The sequence below is a fragment of the Limulus polyphemus genome, unplaced genomic scaffold (genome assembly GCF_000517525.1).
Source record: "Limulus polyphemus unplaced genomic scaffold, Limulus_polyphemus-2.1.2 Scaffold1373, whole genome shotgun sequence".
Classification (NCBI taxonomy): Eukaryota; Metazoa; Arthropoda; class Merostomata; order Xiphosura; family Limulidae; genus Limulus; species Limulus polyphemus.
The window spans coordinates 654-7,255 of record NW_013666983.1 but is presented as its reverse complement, the minus strand read 5'-3'; the positions used below and the strand labels follow the sequence as shown (position 1 = coordinate 7,255).

Below are 6,602 nucleotides of genomic sequence, written 5' to 3'. Positions count from 1 at the left end.
AATGAACGGAGATCACTGATTTCAGGATCTAGATTAATTCTGAAAGGTTGAACAGTGTTTAGATTAGCAATCCAATAAGCTTCTTTTATTTCTCTATTTGATTTAGTTTTGAATCCCGTTTCAATGCTGATGAGAGTAACATCGTTAATGGAATGACCGGGTTGGTTAAAGTGTTGAGCAACAGGGAGATCTTTTTCAGTGTTAATAGAAGACTTAAGGTTGTTTAAATGTTTTCTAAGAGTTGTTTGTGTATGTCCTACATATTAGTAATTTACACTGTATAAGATAAATGGTGTTTTTTGTTTCACAAGCGATTTCTTTGGATATTTTAAAGTTTCTCTGATTGTGCTTGTCAGAAAATGATTCAGTGGTTTTTATGAACTTGCAGGTTTGACAACGGGCTTTATTACATGGACGACAAACATTTTTGGATGGAATGTAATTTACTTTTGTGTGAACAAGGATATCTTTTAGAATTCTGCTTTTTCAAAAGGAGACAATGGAAACTTCAGGAAATATCTGTTTAAGGCAATCATCCAGTTGTAGGAGATGAAAATGTTTTTTTAGAATTCGTGAAACATTTCTGAGTTTAAACTGATAGGTAACAATAAGAGGAATTCCATTTGAAAGTTTAGTATTGTTCTGCTTTAAGATGTTTTTCCGCTGAGTGTTGTTAGCCTTTTCAATTTGTCTGTCAATTTCGGCATTTTATATCCTCTTTGTAACATGGTTTGTTTTAGATCCTTGGTGTGTTTTCTGTAGTCTGTTTCATCTGAGCATATTTTCTTTATTCTAAGAGCTTGACTGTAGGTAATGTTTTGTTTAGTGTGAGAGGGTTGACAGCTTTTATACTGAAAGTATTGTGGTCTGTCTGTAGGTTTTTTTGTACAAGTCAGTGTGTAATATTCTGTCTTTTAGAAAAACAGTGACATCAAGAAAGTTAATCTGGGTAGGCAAGTAATCACAGGTCTACATCAACATTCTCCTTCATTCTTCTGAGTTAAAACCGAGTTATTTACCTGAAATCTCAGCCACCTCCAAATGTTTCATATAAACGTTTGATTTATTTAAAGTTAGCTCACATTGTGTTGTTTTTTATTCTTTACTTCTCAAGTCAAAGCATTTAGTGATCAGTCGGTGAAATAAACTTATTGGGAGACGCTTAAACTAGATGAAAACTTGTAAAGCAACAAAAACTTAGAAAAATGTGTATTTTTCAAACGATTTGATAAAGTTGATGAATAAATTACTTTAGTCCTCTGAATTCCTTCAAATTTCCTTAAAAATTGTTATTCTGATTACATCAAGAATTTGTTGGTATGATGAATGACAAATATAGGAGTAAGCTTCAATAATATGCTTCAGTGAAAATGTATAATCTTGTTACCTACTTACCTCTTACTAGCAGATTACAGTTGTTTGTACTTCACTTATTGCAAGATCATAGTTCTTGTTTTTTTATATGGGCCTTTGGTTATTGTTGAGATTGATATACTAACCTAGTGAGATTAAAATATTTAAACTGGTTAACAGTTTGAAATGACAATGGTAAAAACATAAATGCTTTATGACTATACTATGAAAATATTACACATAAATGATACAAGGTAATGACCGTCTGTTAGCTCTACAGTTACCCACTGGGTCTATAGATCTAAGTGGCTTTTTAAATGCATATTTTATAAACATTTTATGAGTAAAGTTGCATGTTAGTCCAAAACTTTGTTGGTTGCAGTGTCACCAATAACATGAACAACAAAAATTTGAAACAAAAATACTATCCATGTTAAAATTAATCCCACTAATTCCTGCAGGATTCCACATGTTTTATATAGAAAATGAGTGATTTCACCCATCATTTTGGCCAGTTCTGTACAATCGATGGTTATAACAGGCAAAATCATAAAATTTACTAAATGCCATGTAATACATGGACCTGACTGGAAGTGAGCTGTAAAAAGAAAAAGAAATCTGTAATTTGAGGGTTAACAAAATGTTTGTATCCTACTAGCTCTGAACTTTCTCAACTAATTTTAGTAACTGGCCAAGTAAACATACATGAAACCCATTGTTTATCTGTAAAGTAACTAACCCATAAGAAACACAGGATGTGGACAACAAGAAGTCATTTGGTCCTACCACACCCCTTGAGAATAGCAAAAATTTAAATCCATCTGATATTTTTTAGGAAATTATCAATTCCACTCTTGAAATCTAGTAATGTATACTGGCCTCCAATACTTCCAATAGCAACTCACTCATGCTTGAAAAATAACTTAATTGGAGTTTAGCCTGTCTTTCCAAAATTTTAAACTATTGTCTTCTCTCCTGTTACCTTCATAACATAAGAAGTTGCCTTTAACCTTTCAATAACCCAGATAATCAAATAAACTTCAATAAGGTCATCTCTTACCAATGGAAGTGTTTCATATGAAACATACTGACGATAATAAGTACAAAAAATATTTTGTAAGATGGGAATACAAAAATTTTTTTATAAATACTACTGATGCTTAGCAAAAAAAAAAATTTCTAACCATAATTACATAAACATACATGAATTATAATAACAAATATTAGTTGGTTTTTACGAATATTTCAAATCAGCCTAATCAGAACATTAGTACTCAGTTTTTATATAAATGTTATTGGTAGTGATGGCACCATTGACTGTAAAATATATGATTTAAATTTAATGATGATATCCAGTGAGTGGCTACAGATTCTGTTAAGGAGGTATCTTCAAGTTATGAAGTCAGAAAAGGGTACATGCATGATTGGGAATTAGGAAATGAAGCATAAAAACGCAAGTTAAATTATAATGTTGAGTTTTAGTTGCTTTACTACATTAGTAAGGATGTTTGGTTATCAAGACTGCTTCTAGTTTAAAAAAATATGACTTACAGTACAACAGATATAAACATTATTATCACAGTTTTTGAAAAGTACAACAGGCAAAATGATTTAGATACCAATCTAAGGGCTTAAATATAGGGGGTATTAAATATAAGCTTTTCAAGTCTAAATGTTGACTTTTTTTTGTGGGAAACTACTACTCTGATAAGAGTAATAAATTGTGGAATGGTTTGCCAAATGATATAATGTATGCGTTTATTAGCCTTATGAGACCTTGCTTGTGTATTTCATGTACGACGGTATTCAACTGATGTGACGATCACATTTCTTGAAAACTAAGCTTAGCAATTGAGAAATGTTTATTAAAAGTAAAAGTTTCAAACTCTGGAAACCTTTATGTTTTCATGTACTAATTATTACTTCATTTTTCTTTGGTGTAATTATTTAATACAAATTTACACATAATCATGTCCTGGCAATTTATCATAGATTAATTCTTATGGACAAAAGAAATTTCTAAACTTAAATGACAGTGTTTGATGCATCAGGAGATTAGCTAATGATCTCGACAGGTTAGAGAGCTTACTCTTACCTGAATTAGAATATATTCTGAAAGTGTTTTCAGGCATATTTAGAATAGTAACACAAAAATCCTGAAACTTTTTAATTGTATATGCGTACAAATTTTAAGGTATGGTAACAAAATAATTAAAAGAAAATTGTAAATACAAGGGTTTAAGAGTACATCTAACTTCATATATAGGCACAAAGTGTTCTACAAAATCAGGAGAAAAAAAAAACTGTACTTTATTAATATATCTGTATATCAAGCAAACAATCTGCATGCAATTTTTCAAGCTGGCTGAAACTGCACAACTGATTCATCAGATAAGTTTGTAATAAAACTAAACTTTGAACAGATTAACTGTAAGTACGTGGTTAATTTCCCTTATAAATTAGGCTTATATTTATACTTTCAAAGATTCTTTATTCCTGTTTTTGTTGTTGTTTTCCAATAAAAAAGGAACACTAATAAATCCTTTTACAAAGTTCTAGCCTGACCATTATAGGATACTGTTAAGTTTTTGGTACTACTGCAAGAAAACGACATTTACTTGCTAGAAAAGCAAGGTGATGAACTCAATCAATTATCCATATATGATTATCGTCACATAAAATAATTAATTAATTGAAATTACAATTAAATCAATTCATATCACAAAAATACTCAACTGAAATTAGTGTTTCTGATTATTACTGATTTAGATTATTCCAACTGTTCAAGTAATCAAAATATTGCCATTATGATTTCTCATTATTATGTTTGATGAATTCAAGGCTGTTCAGCTTAATTGATTAGTGTTATGAATCATGAAAATCATTTCAACTATACAACATTCAATTACTTAAATGTAATTGATTGATGAGCCTTACAATTAATTGATCAGCAAATTCCAATAATCACCCAGCTCTACTTACTAATACTTTTCATGGTAACTTCTAAGATGAATTGCCTGTTATCGTTTTCCTCATTTTGATATTTTTTAAAACTAATAGCATACTTTGTCGACTTAAATAACCCAAGTTATGATTATAAACCTCTTCACTTAAACCAGTCTAAAAGTTTGATTGTGATATACTGTACCAAAATTGCACACTAAAGAGCTGTATCTTTATTTCATTAACACTGCACAAAAACATATTGCATGCCCACTTGCAAAATCAACAAACTGTGTGTATTGTAATAATGATACTTACAATTATTAGAAATTTCATACTGTATTCCATTCAAACATCTCACACACTGTTTAATAAATTTAATATTATTACTGAAGATATAATTTGCCAACATTGTGATAGGGTGTGTCATACACTCTTATGTACTGTCAATGAAATTACTGGTCACTAAAGTTCAAGCATTTTAACTTGTTCATACTGGAAGGAAGTAAAAAAATAATTGGGGAATGAGATTTATCAGATTTGTAAAAATGTTTGTGGTTTGTAGATTGTCTGAAACTTTAGTAATTAATACTTTAAAATAATTCAATATTAAATTAAATATTTCCAATTAACTCTGTTCTCATAGAACATATTTTTTTCTTAAGAGTTAATAATTTCTGAAAACAGTTTGTCAGTTTGTGTCATACGTACTAAGATTTGAGTTATTCTTTCTACATCGTAAAAAAATAATTGGGGAATAAGATTTCTCAGATTTGTAAAAGTGTTTGTGGTTTGGAGATTGTCTGAAACTTTAGTAATTAATACTTTAAAATAATTCAATATTAAATTAAATAAAATATTTCCAATTAACTCTGTTCTCATAGAATATATTTTTCTCTTAAGAGTTAATAATTTCTGAAAACAGTTTGTCAGTTTGTGTCATACGTACTAAGATTTGAGTTATTCCTTCCACATTGTATAAGACACACATGTAAACAAAATTACAGAGGATAGTTGGCATACTACTAAATTTATATTTACACTATAAGTTATAAATATAATTTTCAAGTACCTTGAAGTTGAAAATAATGTTACCATTTACACTACAAATTCTGAGCTTTACAAAGCCAGTTCTACCTTTTCTTGTTCTTGGAACCAAAGTACCAGTATTCTAAAAACTAAAAGAAACATGTATCATATTTTCCATTGGTTGTACAAATTATATTAGTTTACTTTTCATTTACTTAGTACACAAAGCTTTTCAGGAACTACTACGAAGGCTGAAACTGAAAGTCAGTGAAACGTTGCTTTTCTATTTACAGTCGTTTTCATCAAATAAACCATTGCTACATTAAACTACATACTTAGGAGAGTAAAATAAATAAAAGAAAAACGATGTTACAAAACATACTATAGAGTATAGAATGTTCTAGACTAAGAATTAAAGAAATACACATAATTGCTAATATTTCTTTTTACTTTTAAATTTTACTTAAGAGTTAGTGTTTCTCATTTTCTTCTAGTTTAGTGGTACAACCACAAGTCTGTTAGTAGTGTTACTATGACTCTCAATAACCAGTAGTGCTTTGTTATCATATCTTAATAAATTACAAATTCTCCAATAATGAAAATTAAAAGAAAAATACCTTAAATTGAAAAAACCACACCTACCACTAACGCTGATCATTCGCCTTTGTAACTTTTCTTAGTTTTATTGTTGCAGCAAACCAATTTTACACTCACAGAGGTAAAATGTATACAGCGCTCTCTACTGCCCATACGGAAAGTAGTGTGACCCGTCAAAGATAAAGAGTTCATTAAACAATTTATAAGTACAACTCTTAAAACATAATTTCACAAAGCAATTACTTTCACTTGATTTCGACTGTATTTCTGAGGAATATTCTAAATGAAAATTTGTACGTCGATTCCAATTTTTTATATTGTATATTTCATGTTTAAAAATAGAGTGTAAATATTTAAATCATATTATGTTATTTAGGTGTAAGATTTGAGTTTGCGGTTTCAGATAAAAAAAGCTATATACTATTTTAGGCTTAATTCATTTGACTACTAATATCAACAATGTTAACTTATAACTTTCTTCGCCTTTCTTCCTGGACTAGAAATCTACACTTAGAATGTAAATTCTATAAAGTTGTATTATAAACTTTGTTGGGAGTACAACGCTACTCACTCTGAAATAAATAACATTTGCTAATGATTTGTAAAAACATAGTAAATAAAAAAGTGAGTGCTTGTGAACAAATAATTTCAGATGTTATACCAAGTGAGTACATTTTGCT

General features: G+C 29.4%; 1 protein-coding gene across 6 annotated transcripts in view; it reads right to left on the bottom strand.

Annotated features, from left to right (window-relative positions):
• Positions 1-6,069, bottom strand: part of LOC106463306 (serine/threonine-protein kinase tousled-like 2) — an 81,402-nt gene extending 75,333 nt beyond the window's left edge. For 3 of the 6 annotated variants that reach the window (XM_022390770.1, XM_022390775.1, XM_022390777.1), the window contains exons 1-2: positions 5,968-6,061; positions 1,396-1,499 (exon numbers count right to left, since the gene is read on the bottom strand). The gene's annotated coding sequence lies outside the window, so the exon portion shown is untranslated. Of the gene's footprint in view, positions 1-1,395; positions 1,500-5,942 lie in introns of all 6 variants that reach the window. The other 3 variants (XM_013923323.2, XM_022390769.1, XM_022390773.1) reach the window with 3 other exon arrangements.
• Between the last annotated feature and the right edge of the window lie 533 nt (positions 6,070-6,602).